Here is a 21,782-nt window from a genome sequence, read left to right as displayed (position 1 = left end):
CGTCTCATCAAAAATGAAAACATTTTTAAAAACTACAAGTCTCATGGGCTTTAGTGGTGAAATAATAATTTGAAAAATCGTTCGGGAAATGAGTTTACTCCCTGGGTACCTTTTTTGTATACTTTTGACTTTACAGGCCGGGTCCAGGATTTACGGGAAATCGCAGGTTTGTGTTTGCCGGCGATTAAACTTCTTTTATTCAGCGTCTCATCAAAAACGAAAACATTTTTGAAAACTACAAGTCTCATGCGATTTAGTGGTGAAAAGATAATTTAAAAAATCCTTCTGGAAATGAGTTTACTCACAGGGTACTTTCTTTGTATACATTCGACTATACGGGCCAAGCCCGGGATTTACGGGAAATCGCGGGTTTTCGTTTGCCGGCGATTAAACTTCTTTTATTCAGCGTCTCATCAAAAATGAAAACATTTTTGAAAACTACAAGTCTCATGCGTTTTAGTGGTGAAATAATACTTTAAAAAATCGTTCGGGAAATGAGTTTACACCCTGGGTACTTTCTTTGTATTCTTTTGTCTTTACAGGCCGAGTCCGGGATTTACGGGAAATCGCAGGTTTTCCTTTGCCGGCGATTAAACTTCTTTTATTCAGCGTCTCATCAAAAATGAAAACATTTTTAAAAACTACAAGTCTCATGGGCTTTAGTGGTGAAATAATAATTTGAAAAATCGTTCGGGAAATGAGTTTACTCCCTGGGTACTTTTTTTGTATACTTTTGACTTTACAGGCCGAGTCCGGGATTTTCGGGAAATCGCAGGTTTTCGTTTGCCGGCGATTAAACTTCTTTTATTCAGCGTCTCATCAAAAATGAAAACATTTTTAAAAACTACAAGTCTCATGCGTTTTAGTGGTGAAAAAATAATTTAGAAAATCGATCGGGAAATGAGTTTACTTCCTGGGTACTTTCTTTGTATACTTTTGACTATACGGGCCAAGTCCGGGGTTTACGGGAAATGGCGGGTTTTCGTTTGCCGGCGATTAAACTCCTTTTATTCAGCGTCTCATCAAAAATGAAAACATTTTTAAAAACTACAAGTCTCATGGGCTTTAGTGGTGAAATAATAATTTGAAAAATCGTTCGGGAAATGAGTTTACTCCCTGGGTACTTTTTTTGTATACTTTTGACTTTACAGGCCGAGTCCGGGATTTTCGGGAAATCGCAGGTTTTCGTTTGCCGGCGATTAAACTTCTTTTATTCAGCGTCTCATCAAAAATGAAAACATTTTTGAAAACTACAAGTCTCATGCGTTTTAGTGGTGAAAAAATAATTTAGAAAAGCGTTCGGGAAATGAGTTTACTCCCTGGGTACTTTCTTTGTATACTTTTGACTATACGGGCCGAGTCCGGGGTTTACGGGAAATGGCGGGTTTTCGTTTGCCGGCGATTAAACTCCTTTTATTCAGCGTCTCATCAAAAATGAAAACATTTTTAAAAACTACAAGTCTCATGGGCTTTAGTGGTGAAATAATAATTTAAAAAATCGTTCGGGAAATGAGTTTACTCCCTGGGTACCTTTTTTGTATACTTTTGACTTTACAGGCCGGGTCCAGGATTTACGGGAAATCGCAGGTTTGTGTTTGCCGGCGATTAAACTTCTTTTATTTAGCGTCTCATCAAAAACGAAAACATTTTTGAAAACTACAAGTCTCATGCGATTTAGTGGTGAAAAGATAATTTAAAAAATCCTTCTGGAAATGAGTTTACTCACAGGGTACTTTCTTTGTATACATTCGACTATACGGGCCAAGCCCGGGATTTACGGGAAATCGCGGGTTTTCGTTTGCCGGCGATTAAACTTCTTTTATTTAGCGTCTCATCAAAAACGAAAACATTTTTGAAAACTACAAGTCTCATGCGATTTAGTGGTGAAAAGATAATTTAAAAAATCCTTCTGGAAATGAGTTTACTCACAGGGTACTTTCTTTGTATACATTCGACTATACGGGACAAGCCCGGGATTTACGGGAAATCGCGGGTTTTCGTTTGCCGGCGATTAAACCTCTTTCATTAAGCGTCTCATTAAAAATGAAAACATTTTTGAAAACTACAAGTCTCATTCGTTCTAGTGGTGCTGAAATAATTTGAAAAATCGTTCCGGAAATCAGTTTACTCCTTGGGTACTTTCTTTATATACATTCAACTATACGGGCCAAGCCCGGGATTTACGGGAAATCGCGGGTTTTCGTTTGCCGGCGATTAAACTTCTTTTATTCAGCGTCTCATCAAAAATGAAAACAAGTTTAAAAACTACAAGTCTCATGCGTTTTAGTGGTGAAAAAATAATTTAAAAAATCGTTCGGGAAATGAGTTTACTCCCTGGGTACTTTCTTTGTATACTTTTGACTATACGGGCCAAGCCCGGGATTTACGGGGAATCGCGGGTTTTCGTTTGCCGGCGATTAAACTTCTTTTATTCAGCGTCTCATCAAAAATGAAAACATTTTTAAAAACTACAAGTCTCATGCGATTTAGTGGTGAAAAGATAATTTAAAAAATCGTTCTGGAAATGAGTTAACTCACAGGGTACTTTCTTTGTATACATTGGACTATACGGGCCGAGTCCGGGATTTTCGGGAAATCACAGGTTTTCGTTTGCCGGCGATTAAACTTCTTTTATTCAGCGTCTCATCAAAAATGAAAACATTTTTGAAAACTACAAGTCTTATGCGTTTTAGTGGTGAAGAAATAATTTAAAAAATCGTTCGGGAAATGACTTTACACCCTGGAAACTTTCTTTGTATACATTTGACTATACGGGCCGAGTCCGGGATTTACGGGAAATCGCAGGTTTTCGTTTGCCGGCGATTAAACTTCTTTTATACAGCGTCTCATCAAAAATGAAAACATTTTTGAAAACTACAAGTCTCATGCGTTTTAGTGGTGAAATAATAATTTAAAAAATCGTTCTGGAAATGAGTTTACTCCCTGGGTACTTTCTTTGTATACTTTTGACTATACGGGACAAGCCCGGGATTTACAGGAAATCGCGGGTTTTCGTTTGCCAGCGATTAAACTTCTTTTATTTAGCGTCTCATCAAAAATGAAAACATTTTTGAAAACTACAAGTCTTATGCGTTTTAGTGGTGAAGAAATAATTTAAAAATCGTTCGGGAAATGAGTTTACTCCCTGGGTACTTTCTTTATATACTTTTGACTATACGGGCCAAGCCCGGGATTTACGGGAAATCGCGGGTTTTCGTTTGCCAGCGATTAAACTTCTTTTATTTAGCGTCTCATCAAAAATGAAAACATTTTTGAAAACTACAAGTCTTATGCGTTTTAGTGGTGAAGAAATAATTTAAAAAATCGTTCGGGAAATGAGTTTACTCCCTGGGTACTTTCTTTGTATACTTTTGACTATACGGACCAAGCCCGGGATTTACGGGAAATCGCGGGTTTTCGTTTGCCAGCGATTAAACTTCTTTTATTTAGCGTCTCATCAAAAATGAAAACATTTTTGAGAACTACAAGTCTTATGCGTTTTAGTGGTGAAGAAATAATTTAAAAAATCGTTCGGGAAATGAGTTTACACCCTGGGTACTTTCTTTGTATACTTTTGACTTTACAGGCCGAGTCCGGGATTTACGGGAAATCGCAGGTTTTTCTTTGCCGGCGATTAAACTTCTTTTATTCAGCGTCTCATCAAAAATGAAAACAAGTTTGAAGACTACAAGTCTCATGCGTTTTAGTGGTGAAAAAGTAATTTAAAAAATCGTTCTGGAAATGAGTTTACTCCCTGGGTACTTACTTTGTATACTTTTGACTATACGGGCCAAGCCCGGGATTTACGGGAAATCGCGGGTTTTCGTTTGCCAGCGATTAAACTTCTTTTATTTAGCGTCTCATCAAAAATGAAAACATTTTTGAAAACTTCAAGTCTTATGCGTTTTAGTTGTGAAGAAATAATTTAAAAAATCGTTCGGGAAATGAGTTTACTCCCTGGGTAATTTCTTCGTATACTTTTGACTATACGGGCCGAGTCCAGGTGTTACGGGAAGTCGCGGGTTTTCGTTTGCCGGCGATTAAACTTCTTTTATACAGCGTCTCATCAAAAATGAAAACATTTTTAAAAACTACATGTCTCATGGGCTTTAGTGGTGAAATAATAATTTAAAAAATCGTTCTGGAAATGAGTTTACTCCCTGGGTACTTTCTTTGTATACTTTTGACTATACGGGACAAGCCCGGGATTTACGGGAAATCGCGGGTTTTCGTTTGCCAGCGATTAAACTTCTTTTATTTAGCGTCTCATCAAAAATGAAAACATTTTTGAAAACTACAAGTCTTATGCGTTTTAGTGGTGAAGAAATAATTTAAAAATCGTTCGGGAAATGAGTTTACTCCCTGGGTACTTTCTTTATATACTTTTGACTATACGGGCCAAGCCCGGGATTTACGGGAAATCGCGGGTTTTCGTTTGCCAGCGATTAAACTTCTTTTATTTAGCGTCTCATCAAAAATGAAAACATTTTTGAAAACTACAAGTCTTATGCGTTTTAGTGGTGAAGAAATAATTTAAAAAATCGTTCGGGAAATGAGTTTACTCCCTGGGTACTTTCTTTGTATACTTTTGACTATACGGACCAAGCCCGGGATTTACGGGAAATCGCGGGTTTTCGTTTGCCAGCGATTAAACTTCTTTTATTTAGCGTCTCATCAAAAATGAAAACATTTTTGAGAACTACAAGTCTTATGCGTTTTAGTGGTGAAGAAATAATTTAAAAAATCGTTCGGGAAATGAGTTTACACCCTGGGTACTTTCTTTGTATACTTTTGACTTTACAGGCCGAGTCCGGGATTTACGGGAAATCGCAGGTTTTTCTTTGCCGGCGATTAAACTTCTTTTATTCAGCGTCTCATCAAAAATGAAAACAAGTTTGAAGACTACAAGTCTCATGCGTTTTAGTGGTGAAAAAGTAATTTAAAAAATCGTTCTGGAAATGAGTTTACTCCCTGGGTACTTACTTTGTATACTTTTGACTATACGGGCCAAGCCCGGGATTTACGGGAAATCGCGGGTTTTCGTTTGCCAGCGATTAAACTTCTTTTATTTAGCGTCTCATCAAAAATGAAAACATTTTTGAAAACTTCAAGTCTTATGCGTTTTAGTTGTGAAGAAATAATTTAAAAAATCGTTCGGGAAATGAGTTTACTCCCTGGGTAATTTCTTCGTATACTTTTGACTATACGGGCCGAGTCCAGGTGTTACGGGAAGTCGCGGGTTTTCGTTTGCCGGCGATTAAACTTCTTTTATACAGCGTCTCATCAAAAATGAAAACATTTTTAAAAACTACATGTCTCATGGGCTTTAGTGGTGAAAGAATAATTTAAAAAATCGTTCGGGAAATGAGTTTACACCCTGGGTACTTTCCTTGTATACTTTTGACTATACGGGCCGAGTCCGGGATTTACGGGAAATCGCAGGTTTTCGTTTGCCGGCGATTAAACTTCTTTTATTCAGCGTCTCATCAAAAATGAAAACATTTTTGAAAACTACAAGTCTTATGCGTTTTAGTGGTGAAATAATAATTTAAAAAATCGTTCGGGAAATGAGTTTACACCCTGGGTACTTTCTTTGTATACTTTTGACTTTACAGGCCGAGTCCGGGATTTACGGGAAATCGCAGGTTTTCCTTTGCCGGCGATTAAACTTCTTTTATTCAGCGTCTTATCAAAAATGAAAACTAGTTTGAAGACTACAAGTCTCATGCGTTTTAGTGGTGAAAAAATAATTTAAAAAATCGTTCCGGAAATGAGTTTACTCCCTGGGTACTTTCTTTGTATACTTTTGACTATACGGGCCAAGCCCGGGATTTACGGGAAATCGCGGGTTTTCGTTTGCCAGCGATTAAACTTCTTTTATTTAGCGTCTCATCAAAAATGAAAACATTTTTGAAAACTACAAGTCTTATGCGTTTTAGTGGTGAAGAAATAATTTAAAAAATCGTTTGGGAAATGAGTTTACTCCCTGGGTACTTTCTTTGTATACTTTTGACTATACGGGCCAAGCCCGGGATTTACGGGAAATCGCGGGTTTTCGTTTGCCAGCGATTAAACTTCTTTTATTTAGCGTCTCATCAAAAATGAAAACATTTTTGAGAACTACAAGTCTTATGCGTTTTAATGGTGAAGAAATAATTTAAAAAATCGTTCGGGAAATGAGTTTACACCCTGGGTACTTTCTTTGTATACTTTTGACTTTACAGGCCGAGTCCGGGATTTACGGGAAATCGCAGGTTTTTCTTTGCCGGCGATTAAACTTCTTTTATTCAGCGTCTCATCAAAAATGAAAACAAGTTTGAAGACTACAAGTCTCATGCGTTTTAGTGGTGAAAAAATAATTTAAAAAATCGTTCTGGAAATGAGTTTACTCCCTGGGTACTTTCTTTGTATACTTTTGACTATACGGGCCAAGCCCGGGATTTACGGGAAATCGCGGGTTTTCGTTTGCCAGCGATTAAACTTCTTTTATTTAGCGTCTCATCAAAAATGAAAACATTTTTGAAAACTTCAAGTCTTATGCGTTTTAGTTGTGAAGAAATAATTTAAAAAATCGTTCCGGAAATGAGTTTACTCCCTGGGTAGTTTCTTCGTATACTTTTGACTATACGGGCCGAGTCCAGGTGTTACGGGAAGTCGCGGGTTTTCTTTTGCCGGCGATTAAACTTCTTTTATACAGCGTCTCATCAAAAATGAAAACATTTTTAAAAACTACATGTCTCATGGGCTTTAGTGGTGAAAGAATAATTTAAAAAATCTTTCGGGAAATGAGTTTACACCCTGGGTACTTTCCTTGTATACTTTTGACTATACGGGCCGAGTCCGGGATTTTCAGGAAATCGCAGGTTTTCGTTTGCCGGCGATTAAACTTCTTTTATTCAGCGTCTCATCAAAAATGAAAACATTTTTAAAAACTACAAGTCTCATGCGTTTTAGTGGTGAAATAATAATTTAAAAAATCGTTCGGGAAATGAGTTTACACCCTGGGTACTTTCTTTGTATACTTTTGACTTTACAGGCCGAGTCCGGGATTTACGGGAAATCGCAGGTTTTCCTTTGCCGGCGATTAAACTTCTTTTATTCAGCGTCTCATCAAAAATGAAAACTAGTTTGAAGACTACAAGTCTCATGCGTTTTAGTGGTGAAAAAATAATTTAAAAAATCGTTCCGGAAATGAGTTTACTCCTTGGGTACTTTCTTTGTATACTTTTGACTATACGGGCCAAGCCCGGGATTTACGGGAAATCGCGGGTTTTCGTTTGCCAGCGATTAAACTTTTTTTATTTAGCGTCTCATCAAAAATGAAAATATTTTTGAAAACTATAAGTCTTATGCGTTTTAGTGGTGAAGAAATAATTTAAAAAATCCTTCGGGAAATGAGTTTACTCCCTGTGTACTTTCTTCGTATACTTTTGACTATACGGGCCAAGCCCGGGATTTACGGGAAATCGCGGGTTTTCGTTTGCCAGCGATTAAACTTCTTTTATTTAGCGTCTCATCAAAAATGAAAACATTTTTGAGAACTACAAGTCTTATGCGTTTTAATGGTGAAGAAATAATTTAAAAAATCGTTCGGGAAATGAGTTTACACCCTGGGTACTTTCTTTGTATACTTTTGACTTTACAGGCCGAGTCCGGGATTTACGGGAAATCGCAGGTTTTTCTTTGCCGGCGATTAAACTTCTTTTATTCAGCGTCTCATCAAAAATGAAAACAAGTTTGAAGACTACAAGTCTCATGCGTTTTAGTGGTGAAAAAATAATTTAAAAAATCGCTCTGGAAATGAGTTTACTCCCTGGGTACTTTCTTTGTATACTTTTGACTATACGGGCCAAGCCCGGGATTTACGGGAAATCGCGGGTTTTCGTTTGCCAGCGATTAAACTTCTTTTATTTAGCGTCTCATCAAAAATGAAAACATTTTTGAAAACTTCAAGTCTTATGCGTTTTAGTTGTGAAGAAATAATTTAAAAAATCGTTCCGGAAATGAGTTTACTCCCTGGGTAATTTCTTCGTATACTTTTGACTATACGGGCCGAGTCCAGGTGTTACGGGAAGTCGCGGGTTTTCTTTTGCCGGCGATTAAACTTCTTTTATACAGCGTCTCATCAAAAATGAAAACATTTTTAAAAACTACATGTCTCATGGGCTTTAGTGGTGAAAGAATAATTTAAAAAATCTTTCGGGAAATGAGTTTACACCCTGGGTACTTTCCTTGTATACTTTTGACTATACGGGCCGAGTCCGGGATTTTCAGGAAATCGCAGGTTTTCGTTTGCCGGCGATTAAACTTCTTTTATTCAGCGTCTCATCAAAAATGAAAACATTTTTAAAAACTACAAGTCTCATGCGTTTTAGTGGTGAAATAATAATTTAAAAAATCGTTCGGGAAATGAGTTTACACCCTGGGTACTTTCTTTGTATACTTTTGACTTTACAGGCCGAGTCCGGGATTTACGGGAAATCGCAGGTTTTCCTTTGCCGGCGATTAAACTTCTTTTATTCAGCGTCTCATCAAAAATGAAAACTAGTTTGAAGACTACAAGTCTCATGCGTTTTAGTGGTGAAAAAATAATTTAAAAAATCGTTCCGGAAATGAGTTTACTCCTTGGGTACTTTCTTTGTATACTTTTGACTATACGGGCCAAGCCCGGGATTTACGGGAAATCGCGGGTTTTCGTTTGCCAGCGATTAAACTTTTTTTATTTAGCGTCTCATCAAAAATGAAAATATTTTTGAAAACTATAAGTCTTATGCGTTTTAGTGGTGAAGAAATAATTTAAAAAATCCTTCGGGAAATGAGTTTACTCCCTGTGTACTTTCTTCGTATACTTTTGACTATACGGGCCGAGTCCGGGGTTTACGGGAAATCGCGGGTTTTCGTTTGCCAGCGATTAAACTTCTTTTATTTAGCGTCTCATCAAAAATGAAAACATTTTTGAGAACTACAAGTCTTATGCGTTTTAGTGGTGAAGAAATAATTTAAAAAATCGTTCGGGAAATGAGTTTACACCCTGGGTACTTTCTTTGTATACTTTTGACTTTACAGGCCGAGTCCGGGATTTACGGGAAATCGCAGGTTTTTCTTTGCCGGCGATTAAACTTCTTTTATTCAGCGTCTCATCAAAAATGAAAACAAGTTTGAAGACTACAAGTCTCATGCGTTTTAGTGGTGAAAAAATAATTTAAAAAATCGTTCTGGAAATGAGTTTACTCCCTGGGTACTTTCTTTGTATACTTTTGACTATACGGGCCAAGCCCGGGATTTACGGGAAATCGCGGGTTTTCGTTTGCCAGCGATTAAACTTCTTTTATTTAGCGTCTCATCAAAAATGAAAACATTTTTGAAAACTTCAAGTCTTATGCGTTTTAGTTGTGAAGAAATAATTTAAAAAATCGTTCGGGAAATGAGTTTACTCCCTGGGTAATTTCTTCGTATACTTTTGACTATACGGGCCGAGTCCAGGTGTTACGGGAAGTCGCGGGTTTTCGTTTGCCGGCGATAAAACTTCTTTTATACAGCGTCTCATCAAAAATGAAAACATTTTTAAAAACTACATGTCTCATGGGCTTTAGTGGTGAAAGAATAATTTAAAAAATCGTTCGGGAAATGAGTTTACACCCTGGGTACTTTCCTTGTATACTTTTGACTATACGGGCCGAGTCCGGGATTTACGGGAAATCGCAGGTTTTCGTTTGCCGGCGATTTAACTTCTTTTATTCAGCGTCTCATCAAAAATGAAAACATTTTTGAAAATTACAAGTCTCATGCGTTTTAGTGGTGAAATAATAATTTAAAAAATCGTTCGGGAAATGAGTTTACACCCTGGGTACTTTCTTTGTATACTTTTGACTTTACAGGCCGAGTCCGGGATTTACGGGAAATCGCAGGTTTTCCTTTGCCGGCGATTAAACTTCTTTTATTCAGCGTCTCATCAAAAATGAAAACTAGTTTGAAGACTACAAGTCTCATGCGTTTTAGTGGTGAAAAAATAATTTAAAAAATCGTTCCGGAAATGAGTTTACTCCCTGGGTACTTTCTTTGTATACTTTTGACTATACGGGCCAAGCCCGGGATTTACGGGAAATCGCGGGTTTTCGTTTGCCAGCGATTAAACTTCTTTTATTTAGCGTCTCATCAAAAATGAAAACATTTTTGAAAACTACAAGTCTTATGCGTTTTAGTGGTGAAGAAATAATTTAAAAAATCGTTCGGGAAATGAGTTTACTCCCTGGGTACTTTCTTTGTATACTTTTGACTATACGGGCCAAGCCCGGGATTTACGGGAAATCGCGGGTTTTCGTTTGCCAGCGATTAAACTTCTTTTATTTAGCGTCTCATCAAAAATGAAAACATTTTTGAGAACTACAAGTCTTATGCGTTTTAGTGGTGAAGAAATAATTTAAAAAATCGTTCGGGAAATGAGTTTACACCCTGGGTACTTTCTTTGTATACTTTTGACTTTACAGGCCGAGTCCGGGATTTACGGGAAATCGCAGGTTTTTCTTTGCCGGCGATTAAACTTCTTTTATTCAGCGTCTCATCAAAAATGAAAACAAGTTTGAAGACTACAAGTCTCATGCGTTTTAGTGGTGAAAAAATAATTTAAAAAATCGTTCTGAAAATGAGTTTACTCCCTGGGTACTTTCTTTGTATACTTTTGACTATACGGGCCAAGCCCAGGATTTACGGGAAATCGCGGGTTTTCGTTTGCCAGCGATTAAACTTCTTTTATTTAGCGTCTCATCAAAAATGAAAACATTTTTGAAAACTTCAAGTCTTATGCGTTTTAGTTGTGAAGAAATAATTTAAAAAATCGTTCGGGAAATGAGTTTACTCCCTGGGTAATTTCTTCGTTTACTTTTGACTATACGGGCCGAGTCCAGGTGTTACGGGAAGTCGCGGGTTTTCGTTTGCCGGCGATTAAACTTCTTTTATACAGCGTCTCATCAAAAATGAAAACATTTTTAAAAACTACATGTCTCATTGGCTTTAGTGGTGAAAGAATAATTTAAAAAATCGTTCGGGAAATGAGTTTACACCCTGGGTACTTTCCTTGTATACTTTTGACTATACGGGCCGAGTGCGGGATTTTCGGGAAATCGCAGGTTTTCGTTTGCCGGCGATTAAACTTCTTTTATTCAGCGTCTCATCAAAAATGAAAACATTTTTGAAAACTACAAGTCTCATGCGTTTTAGTGGTGAAATAATAATTTAAAAAATCGTTCGGGAAATGAGTTTACACCCTGGGTACTTTCCTTGTATACTTTTGACTTTACAGGCCGAGTCCGGGATTTACGGGAAATCGCAGATTTTCCTTTGCCGGCGATTAAACTTCTTTTATTCAGCGTCTCATCAAAAATGAAAACTAGTTTGAAGACTACAAGTCTCATGCGTTTTAGTGGTGAAAAAATAATTTAAAAAATCGTTCCGGAAATGAGTTTACTCCCTGGGTACTTTCTTTGTATACTTTTGACTATACGGGCCAAGCCCGGGATTTACGGGAAATCGCGGGTTTTCGTTTGCCAGCGATTAAACTTCTTTTATTTAGCGTCTCATCAAAAATGAAAATATTTTTGAAAACTATAAGTCTTATGCGTTTTAGTGGTGAAGAAATAATTTAAAAAATCGTTCGGGAAATGAGTTTACTCCCTGTGTACTTTCTTCGTATACTTTTGACTATACGGGCCGAGTCCGGGAGTTACGGGAAGTCGCGGGTTTTCGTTTGCCGGTGATTAAACTTCTTTTATTCAGCGTCTCATCAAAAATAAAAACATTTTTAAAAACTACAAGTCTCATGGGCTTTAGTGGTGAAATAATAATTTGAAAAATCGTTCGGGAAATGAGTTTACTCCCTGGGTACTTTTTTTGTATACTTTTGACTTTACAGGCCGAGTCCGGGATTTTCGGGAAATCGCAGGTTTTCGTTTGCCGGCGATTAAACTTCCTTTATTCAGCGTCTCATCAAAAATGAAAACATTTTTGAAAACTACAAGTCTCATGCGTTTTAGTGGTGAAAAAATAATTTAGAAAATCGATCGGGAAATGAGTTTACTCCCTGGGTACTTTCTTTGTATACTTTTGACTATACGGGCCGAGTCCGGGAGTTACGGGAAGTCGCGGGTTTTCGTTTGCCGGTGATTAAACTTCTTTTATTCAGCGTCTCATCAAAAATAAAAACATTTTTAAAAACTACAAGTCTCATGGGCTTTAGTGGTGAAATAATAATTTGAAAAATCGTTCGGGAAATGAGTTTACTCCCTGGGTACTTTTTTTGTATACTTTTGACTTTACAGGCCGAGTCCGGGATTTTCGGGAAATCGCAGGTTTTCGTTTGCCGGCGATTAAACTTCCTTTATTCAGCGTCTCATCAAAAATGAAAACATTTTTGAAAACTACAAGTCTCATGCGTTTTAGTGGTGAAAAAATAATTTAGAAAATCGATCGGGAAATGAGTTTACTCCCTGGGTACTTTCTTTGTATACTTTTGACTATACGGGCCAAGCCCGGGATTTACGGGAAATCGCGGGTTTTCGTTTGCCAGCGATTAAACTTCTTTTATTTAGCGTCTCATCAAAAATGAAAACATTTTTGAGAACTACAAGTCTTATGCGTTTTAGTGGTGAAGAAATAATTTAAAAAATCGTTCGGGAAATGAGTTTACACCCTGGGTACTTTCTTTGTATACTTTTGACTTTACAGGCCGAGTCCGGGATTTACGGGAAATCGCAGGTTTTTCTTTGCCGGCGATTAAACTTCTTTTATTCAGCGTCTCATCAAAAATGAAAACAAGTTTGAAGACTACAAGTCTCATGCGTTTTAGTGGTGAAAAAATAATTTAAAAAATCGTTCTGAAAATGAGTTTACTCCCTGGGTACTTTCTTTGTATACTTTTGACTATACGGGCCAAGCCCGGGATTTACGGGAAATCGCGGGTTTTCGTTTGCCAGCGATTAAACTTCTTTTATTTAGCGTCTCATCAAAAATGAAAACATTTTTGAGAACTACAAGTCTTATGCGTTTTAGTGGTGAAGAAATAATTTAAAAAATCGTTCGGGAAATGAGTTTACACCCTGGGTACTTTCTTTGTATACTTTTGACTTTACAGGCCGAGTCCGGGATTTACGGGAAATCGCAGGTTTTTCTTTGCCGGCGATTAAACTTCTTTTATTCAGCGTCTCATCAAAAATGAAAACAAGTTTGAAGACTACAAGTCTCATGCGTTTTAGTGGTGAAAAAATAATTTAAAAAATCGTTCTGAAAATGAGTTTACTCCCTGGGTACTTTCTTTGTATACTTTTGACTATACGGGCCAAGCCCAGGATTTACGGGAAATCGCGGGTTTTCGTTTGCCAGCGATTAAACTTCTTTTATTTAGCGTCTCATCAAAAATGAAAACATTTTTGAAAACTTCAAGTCTTATGCGTTTTAGTTGTGAAGAAATAATTTAAAAAATCGTTCGGGAAATGAGTTTACTCCCTGGGTAATTTCTTCGTATACTTTTGACTATACGGGCCGAGTCCAGGTGTTACGGGAAGTCGCGGGTTTTCGTTTGCCGGCGATTAAACTTCTTTTATGCAGCGTCTCATCAAAAATGAAAACATTTTTAAAAACTACATGTCTCATTGGCTTTAGTGGTGAAAGAATAATTTAAAAAATCGTTCGGGAAATGAGTTTACACCCTGGGTACTTTCCTTGTATACTTTTGACTATACGGGCCGAGTGCGGGATTTTCGGGAAATCGCAGGTTTTCGTTTGCCGGCGATTAAACTTCTTTTATTCAGCGTCTCATCAAAAATGAAAACATTTTTGAAAACTACAAGTCTCATGCGTTTTAGTGGTGAAATAATAATTTAAAAAATCGTTCGGGAAATGAGTTTACACCCTGGGTACTTTCCTTGTATACTTTTGACTTTACAGGCCGAGTCCGGGATTTACGGGAAATCGCAGATTTTCCTTTGCCGGCGATTAAACTTCTTTTATTCAGCGTCTCATCAAAAATGAAAACTAGTTTGAAGACTACAAGTCTCATGCGTTTTAGTGGTGAAAAAATAATTTAAAAAATCGTTCCGGAAATGAGTTTACTCCCTGGGTACTTTCTTTGTATACTTTTGACTATACGGGCCAAGCCCGGGATTTACGGGAAATCGCGGGTTTTCGTTTGCCAGCGATTAAACTTCTTTTATTTAGCGTCTCATCAAAAATGAAAATATTTTTGAAAACTATAAGTCTTATGCGTTTTAGTGGTGAAGAAATAATTTAAAAAATCGTTCGGGAAATGAGTTTACTCCCTGTGTACTTTCTTCGTATACTTTTGACTATACGGGCCGAGTCCGGGAGTTACGGGAAGTCGCGGGTTTTCGTTTGCCGGTGATTAAACTTCTTTTATTCAGCGTCTCATCAAAAATAAAAACATTTTTAAAAACTACAAGTCTCATGGGCTTTAGTGGTGAAATAATAATTTGAAAAATCGTTCGGGAAATGAGTTTACTCCCTGGGTACTTTTTTTGTATACTTTTGACTTTACAGGCCGAGTCCGGGATTTTCGGGAAATCGCAGGTTTTCGTTTGCCGGCGATTAAACTTCCTTTATTCAGCGTCTCATCAAAAATGAAAACATTTTTGAAAACTACAAGTCTCATGCGTTTTAGTGGTGAAAAAATAATTTAGAAAATCGATCGGGAAATGAGTTTACTCCCTGGGTACTTTCTTTGTATACTTTTGACTATACGGGCCGAGTCCGGGAGTTACGGGAAGTCGCGGGTTTTCGTTTGCCGGTGATTAAACTTCTTTTATTCAGCGTCTCATCAAAAATAAAAACATTTTTAAAAACTACAAGTCTCATGGGCTTTAGTGGTGAAATAATAATTTGAAAAATCGTTCGGGAAATGAGTTTACTCCCTGGGTACTTTTTTTGTATACTTTTGACTTTACAGGCCGAGTCCGGGATTTTCGGGAAATCGCAGGTTTTCGTTTGCCGGCGATTAAACTTCCTTTATTCAGCGTCTCATCAAAAATGAAAACATTTTTGAAAACTACAAGTCTCATGCGTTTTAGTGGTGAAAAAATAATTTAGAAAATCGATCGGGAAATGAGTTTACTCCCTGGGTACTTTCTTTGTATACTTTTGACTATACGGGCCAAGCCCGGGATTTACTGGAAATCGCGGGTTTTCGTTTGCCAGCGATTAAACTTCTTTTATTTAGCGTCTCATCAAAAATGAAAACATTTTTGAGAACTACAAGTCTTATGCGTTTTAGTGGTGAAGAAATAATTTAAAAAATCGTTCGGGAAATGAGTTTACACCCTGGGTACTTTCTTTGTATACTTTTGACTTTACAGGCCGAGTCCGGGATTTACGGGAAATCGCAGGTTTTTCTTTGCCGGCGATTAAACTTCTTTTATTCAGCGTCTCATCAAAAATGAAAACAAGTTTGAAGACTACAAGTCTCATGCGTTTTAGTGGTGAAAAAATAATTTAAAAAATCGTTCTGAAAATGAGTTTACTCCCTGGGTACTTTCTTTGTATACTTTTGACTATACGGGCCAAGCCCGGGATTTACGGGAAATCGCGGGTTTTCGTTTGCCAGCGATTAAACTTCTTTTATTTAGCGTCTCATCAAAAATGAAAACATTTTTGAGAACTACAAGTCTTATGCGTTTTAGTGGTGAAGAAATAATTTAAAAAATCGTTCGGGAAATGAGTTTACACCCTGGGTACTTTCTTTGTATACTTTTGACTTTACAGGCCGAGTCCGGGATTTACGGGAAATCGCAGGTTTTTCTTTGCCGGCGATTAAACTTCTTTTATTCAGCGTCTCATCAAAAATGAAAACAAGTTTGAAGACTACAAGTCTCATGCGTTTTAGTGGTGAAAAAATAATTTAAAAAATCGTTCTGAAAATGAGTTTACTCCCTGGGTACTTTCTTTGTATACTTTTGACTATACGGGCCAAGCCCAGGATTTACGGGAAATCGCGGGTTTTCGTTTGCCAGCGATTAAACTTCTTTTATTTAGCGTCTCATCAAAAATGAAAACATTTTTGAAAACTTCAAGTCTTATGCGTTTTAGTTGTGAAGAAATAATTTAAAAAATCGTTCGGGAAATGAGTTTACTCACTGGGTAATTTCTTCGTATACTTTTGACTATACGGGCCGAGTCCAGGTGTTACGGGAAGTCGCGGGTTTTCGTTTGCCGGCGATTAAACTTCTTTTATACAGCGTCTCATCAAAAATGAAAACATTTTTAAAAACTACATGTCTCATTGGCTTTAGTGGTGAAAGAATAATTTAAAAAATCGTTCGGGAAATGAGTTTACACCCTGGGTACTTTCCTTGTATACTTTTGACTTTACAGGCCGAGTCCGGGATTTACGGGAAATCGCAGATTTTCCTTTGCCGGCGATTAAACTTCTTTTATTCAGCGTCTCATCAAAAATGAAAACTAGTTTGAAGACTACAAGTCTCATGCGTTTTAGTGGTGAAAAAATAATTTAAAAAATCGTTCCGGAAATGAGTTTACTCCCTGGGTACTTTCTTTGTATACTTTTGACTATACGGGCCAAGCCCGGGATTTACGGGAAATCGCGGGTTTTCGTTTGCCAGCGATTAAACTTCTTTTATTTAGCGTCTCATCAAAAATGAAAATATTTTTGAAAACTATAAGTCTTATGCGTTTTAGTGGTGAAGAAATAATTTAAAAAATCGTTCGGGAAATGAGTTTACTCCCTGTGTACTTTCTTCGTATACTTTTGACTATACGGGCCGAGTCCGGGAGTTACGGGAAGTCGCGGGTTTTCGTTTGCCGGTGATTAAACTTCTTTTATTCAGCGTCTCATCAAAAATAAAAACATTTTTAAAAACTACAAGTCTCATGGGCTTTAGTGGTGAAATAATAATTTGAAAAATCGTTCGGGAAATGAGTTTACTCCCTGGGTACTTTTTTTGTATACTTTTGACTTTACAGGCCGAGTCCGGGATTTTCGGGAAATCGCAGGTTTTCGTTTGCCGGCGATTAAACTTCCTTTATTCAGCGTCTCATCAAAAATGAAAACATTTTTGAAAACTACAAGTCTCATGCGTTTTAGTGGTGAAAAAATAATTTAGAAAATCGATCGGGAAATGAGTTTACTCCCTGGGTACTTTCTTTGTATACTTTTGACTATACGGGCCAAGTCCGGGGTTTACGGGAAATGGCGGGTTTTCGTTTGCCGGCGATTAAACTCCTTTTATTCAGCGTCTCATCAAAAATGAAAACATTTTTAAAAACTACAAGTCTCATGGGCTTTAGTGGTGAAATAATAATTTGAAAAATAGTTCGGGAAATGAGTTTACTCCCTGGGTACTTTTTTTGTATACTTTTGACTTTACAGGCCGAGTCCGGGATTTTCGGGAAATCGCAGGTTTTCGTTTGCCGGCGATTAAACTTCTTTTATTCAGCGTCTCATCAAAAATGAAAACATTTTTGAAAACTAAAAGTCTCATGCGTTTTAGTGGTGAAAAAATAATTTAGAAAAGCGTTCGGGAAATGAGTTTACTCCCTGGGTACTTTCTTTGTATACTTTTGACTATACGGGCCGAGTCCGGGGTTTACGGGAAATGGCGGGTTTTCGTTTGCCGGCGATTAAACTCCTTTTATTCAGCGTCTCATCAAAAATGAAAACATTTTTAAAAACTACAAGTCTCATGGGCTTTAGTGGTGAAATAATAATTTGAAAAATCGTTCGGGAAATGAGTTTACTCCCTGGGTACCTTTTTTGTATACTTTTGACTTTACAGGCCGAGTCCAGGATTTACGGGAAATCGCAGGTTTGTGTTTGCCGGCGATTAAACTTCTTTTATTCAGCGTCTCATCAAAAATGAAAACATTTTTGAAAACTACAAGTCTCATGCGTTTTAGTGGTGAAAAAATAATTTGAAAAATCGTTCCGGAAATCAGTTTACTCCTTGGGTACTTTCTTTATATACATTTAACTATACGGGCCAAGCCCGGGATTTACGGGAAATCGCGGGTTTTCGTTTGCCGGCGATTAAACTTCTTTTATTCAGCGTCTCATCAAAAATGAAAACAAGTTTAAAAACTGCAAGTCTCATGCGTTTTAGTGGTAAAAAAATAATTTAAAAAATGGTTCGGGAAATGAGTTTACTCCCTGGGTACTTTCTTTGTATAATTTTGACTATACGGGCCAAGCCCGGGATTTACGGGAAATCGCGGGTTTTCGTTTGCCGGCGATTAAACTTCTTTTATTCAGCGTCTCATCAAAAACGAAAACATTTTTGAAAACTACAAGTCTCATGCGATTTAGTGGTGAAAAGATAATTTAAAAAATCCTTCTGGAAATGAGTTTACTCACAGGGTACTTTCTTTGTATACATTCGACTATACGGGACAAGCCCGGGATTTACGGGAAATCGCGGGTTTTCGTTTGCCGGCGATTAAACCTCATTCATTAAGCGTCTCATTAAAAATGAAAACATTTTTGAAAACTACAAGTCACATTCGTTCTAGTGGTGCTGAAATAATTTAAAAAATCGTTCCGGAAATCAGTTTACTCCTTGGGTACTTTCTTTATATACATTCAACTATACGGGCCAAGCCCGGGATTTACGGGAAATCGCGGGTTTTCGTTTGCCGGCGATTAAACTTCTTTTATTCAGCGTCTCATCAAAAATGAAAACAAGTTTAAAAACTACAAGTCTCATGCGTTTTAGTGGTGAAAAAATAATTTAAAAAATCGTTCGGGAAATGAGTTTACTCCCTGGGTACTTTCTTTGTATACTTTTGACTATACGGGCCAAGCCCGGGATTTACGGGAAATCGCGGGTTTTCGTTTGCCGGCGATTAAACTTCTTTTATTCAACGTCTCATCAAAAATGAAAACATTTTTGAAAACTACAAGTCTCATGCGATTTAGTGGTGAAAAGATAATTTAAAAAATCGTTCTGGAAATGAGTTAACTCACAGGGTACTTTCTTTGTATACATTAGACTATACGGGACAAGCCCGGGATTTACGGGAAATCGCAGGTTTTCGTTTGCCGGCGATTAAACCTCTTTCATTAAGCGTCTCATTAAAAATGAAAACATTTTTGAAAACTACAAGTCTCATTCGTTCTAGTGGTGCAGAAATAATTTGAAAAATCGTTCGGGAAATGCGTTTACTCCCTGGGTACTTTTTTTGTATACTTTTGACTTTACAGGCCGAGTCCTGGATTTTCGGGAAATCACAGGTTTTCGTTTGCGGGCGATTAAACTTCTTTTATTCAGCGTCTCATCAAAAATGAAAACATTTTTGAAAACTACAAGTCTCATGCGTTTTAATGGTGAAAAAATAATTTAAAAAATCGTTCCGGAAATGAGTTTACTCCCTGGGTACTTTCTTTGTATACTTTTGACTATACGGGCCAAGCCCGGGATTTACGGGAAATCGCAGGTTTTCGTTTGCCGGTGATTAAACTTCTTTTATTCAGCGTCTCATCAAAAATGAAAACATTTTTGAAAACTACAAGTCTCATGCGTTTTAGTGGTGAAAAAATAATTTGAAAAATCGTTCCGGAAATCAGTTTACTCCTTGGGTACTTTCTTTATATACATTCAACTATACGGCCCAAGCCCGGGATTTACGGGAAATCGCGGGTTTTCGTTTGCCGGCGATTAAACTTCTTTTATTCAGCGTCTCATCAAAAATGAAAACAAGTTTAAAAACTGCAAGTCTCATGCGTTTTAGTGGTAAAAAAATAATTTAAAAAATGGTTCGGGAAATGAGTTTACTCCCTGGGTACTTTCTTTGTATAATTTTGACTATACGGGCCAAGCCCGGGATTTACGGGAAATCGCGGGTTTTCGTTTGCCGGCGATTAAACTTCTTTTATTCAGCGTCTCATCAAAAACGAAAACATTTTTGAAAACTACAAGTCTCATGCGATTTAGTGGTGAAAAGATAATTTAAAAAATCCTTCTGGAAATGAGTTTACTCACAGGGTACTTTCTTTGTATACATTCGACTATACGGGACAAGCCCGGGATTTACGGGAAATCGCGGGTTTTCGTTTGCCGGCGATAAAACCTCTTTCATTAAGCGTCTCATTAAAAATGAAAACATTTTTGAAAACTACAAGTCTCATTCGTTCTAGTGGTGCTGAAATAATTTGAAAAATCGTTCCGGAAATCAGTTTACTCCTTGGGTACTTTCTTTATATACATTCAACTATACGGGCCAAGCCCGGGATTTACGGGAAATCGCGGGTTTTCGGTTGCCGGCGATTAAACTTCTTTTATTCAGCGTCTCATCAAAAATGAAAACAAGTTTAAAAACTACAAGTCTCATGCGTTTTAGTGGTGAAAAAATAATTTAAAAAATCGTTCGGGAAATGAGTTTACTCCCTGGGTACTTTCTTTGTATACTTTTGACTATACGGGCCAAGCCCGGGATTTACGGGAAATCGCGGGTTTTCGTTTGCCGGCGATTAAACTTCTTTTATTCAGCGTCTCATCAAAAATGAAAACATTTTTGAAAACTACAAGTCTCATGCGATTTAGTGGTGAAAAGATAATTTAAAAAATCGTTCTGGAAATGAGTTAACTCACAGGGTACTTTCTTTGTATACATTAAACTATACGGGACAAGCCCGGGATTTACGGGAAATCGCGGGTTTTCGTTTGCCGGCGATTAAACCTCTTTCATTAAGGGTCTCATTAAAAATGAAAACATTTTTGAAAACTACAAGTCTCATTCGTTCTAGTGGTGCAGAAATAATTTGAAAAATCGTTCGGGAAATGCGTTTACTCCCTGGGTACTTTTTTTGTATACTTTTGACTTTACAGGCCGAGTCCGGGATTTTCGTGAAATCACAGGTTTTCGTTTGCCGGCGATTAAACTTCTTTTATTCAGCGTCTCATCAAAAATGAAAACATTTTTGAAAACTACAAGTCTCATGCGTTTTAGTGGTGAAAAAATAATTTAAAAAATCGTTCCAGAAATGAGTTTACTCCCTGGGTACTTTCTTTGTATACTTTTGACTATACGGGCCAAGCCCGGGATTTACGGGAAATCGCGGGTTTTCGTTTGCCGGTGATTAAACTTCTTTTATTCAGCGTCTCATCAAAAATGAAAACATTTTTAAAAACTACAAGTCTCATGGGCTTTAGTGGTGAAATAATAATTTGAAAAATCGTTCGGGAAATGAGTTTACTCCCTGGGTACTTTTTTTGTATACTTTTGACTTTACAGGCCGAGTCCGGGATTTTCGGGAAATCGCAGGTTTTCGTTTGCCGGCGATTAAACTTCTTTTATTCAGCGTCTCATCAAAAATGAAAACATTTTTGAAAACTACAAGTCCCATGCGTTTTAGTGGTGAAAAAATAATTTAGAAAATTGATCGGGAAATGAGTTTACTCCCTGGGTACTTTCTTTGTATACTTTTGACTATACGGGCCAAGTCCGGGATTTACGGGAAATGGCGGGTTTTCGTTTGCCGGAGATTAAACTCCTTTTATTCAGCGTCTCATCAAAAATGAAAACATTTTTAAAAACTACAAGTCTCATGGGCTTTAGTGGTGAAATAATAATTTGAAAAATCGTTCGGGAAATGAGTTTACTCCCTGGGTACTTTTTTTGTTTACTTTTGACTTTACAGGCCGACTCCAGGATTTTCGGGAAAGCGCAGGTTTTCGTTTGCCGGCGATTAAACTTCTTTTATTCAGCGTCTCATCAAAAATGAAAACATTTTTGAAAACTACAAGTTTCATGCGTTTTAGTGGTGAAAA

Source organism: Hydractinia symbiolongicarpus, chromosome 7 (assembly GCF_029227915.1).
Source record: "Hydractinia symbiolongicarpus strain clone_291-10 chromosome 7, HSymV2.1, whole genome shotgun sequence".
NCBI lineage: Eukaryota > Metazoa > Cnidaria > Hydrozoa > Anthoathecata > Hydractiniidae > Hydractinia > Hydractinia symbiolongicarpus.
This window is presented reverse-complemented; position numbering follows the sequence as displayed.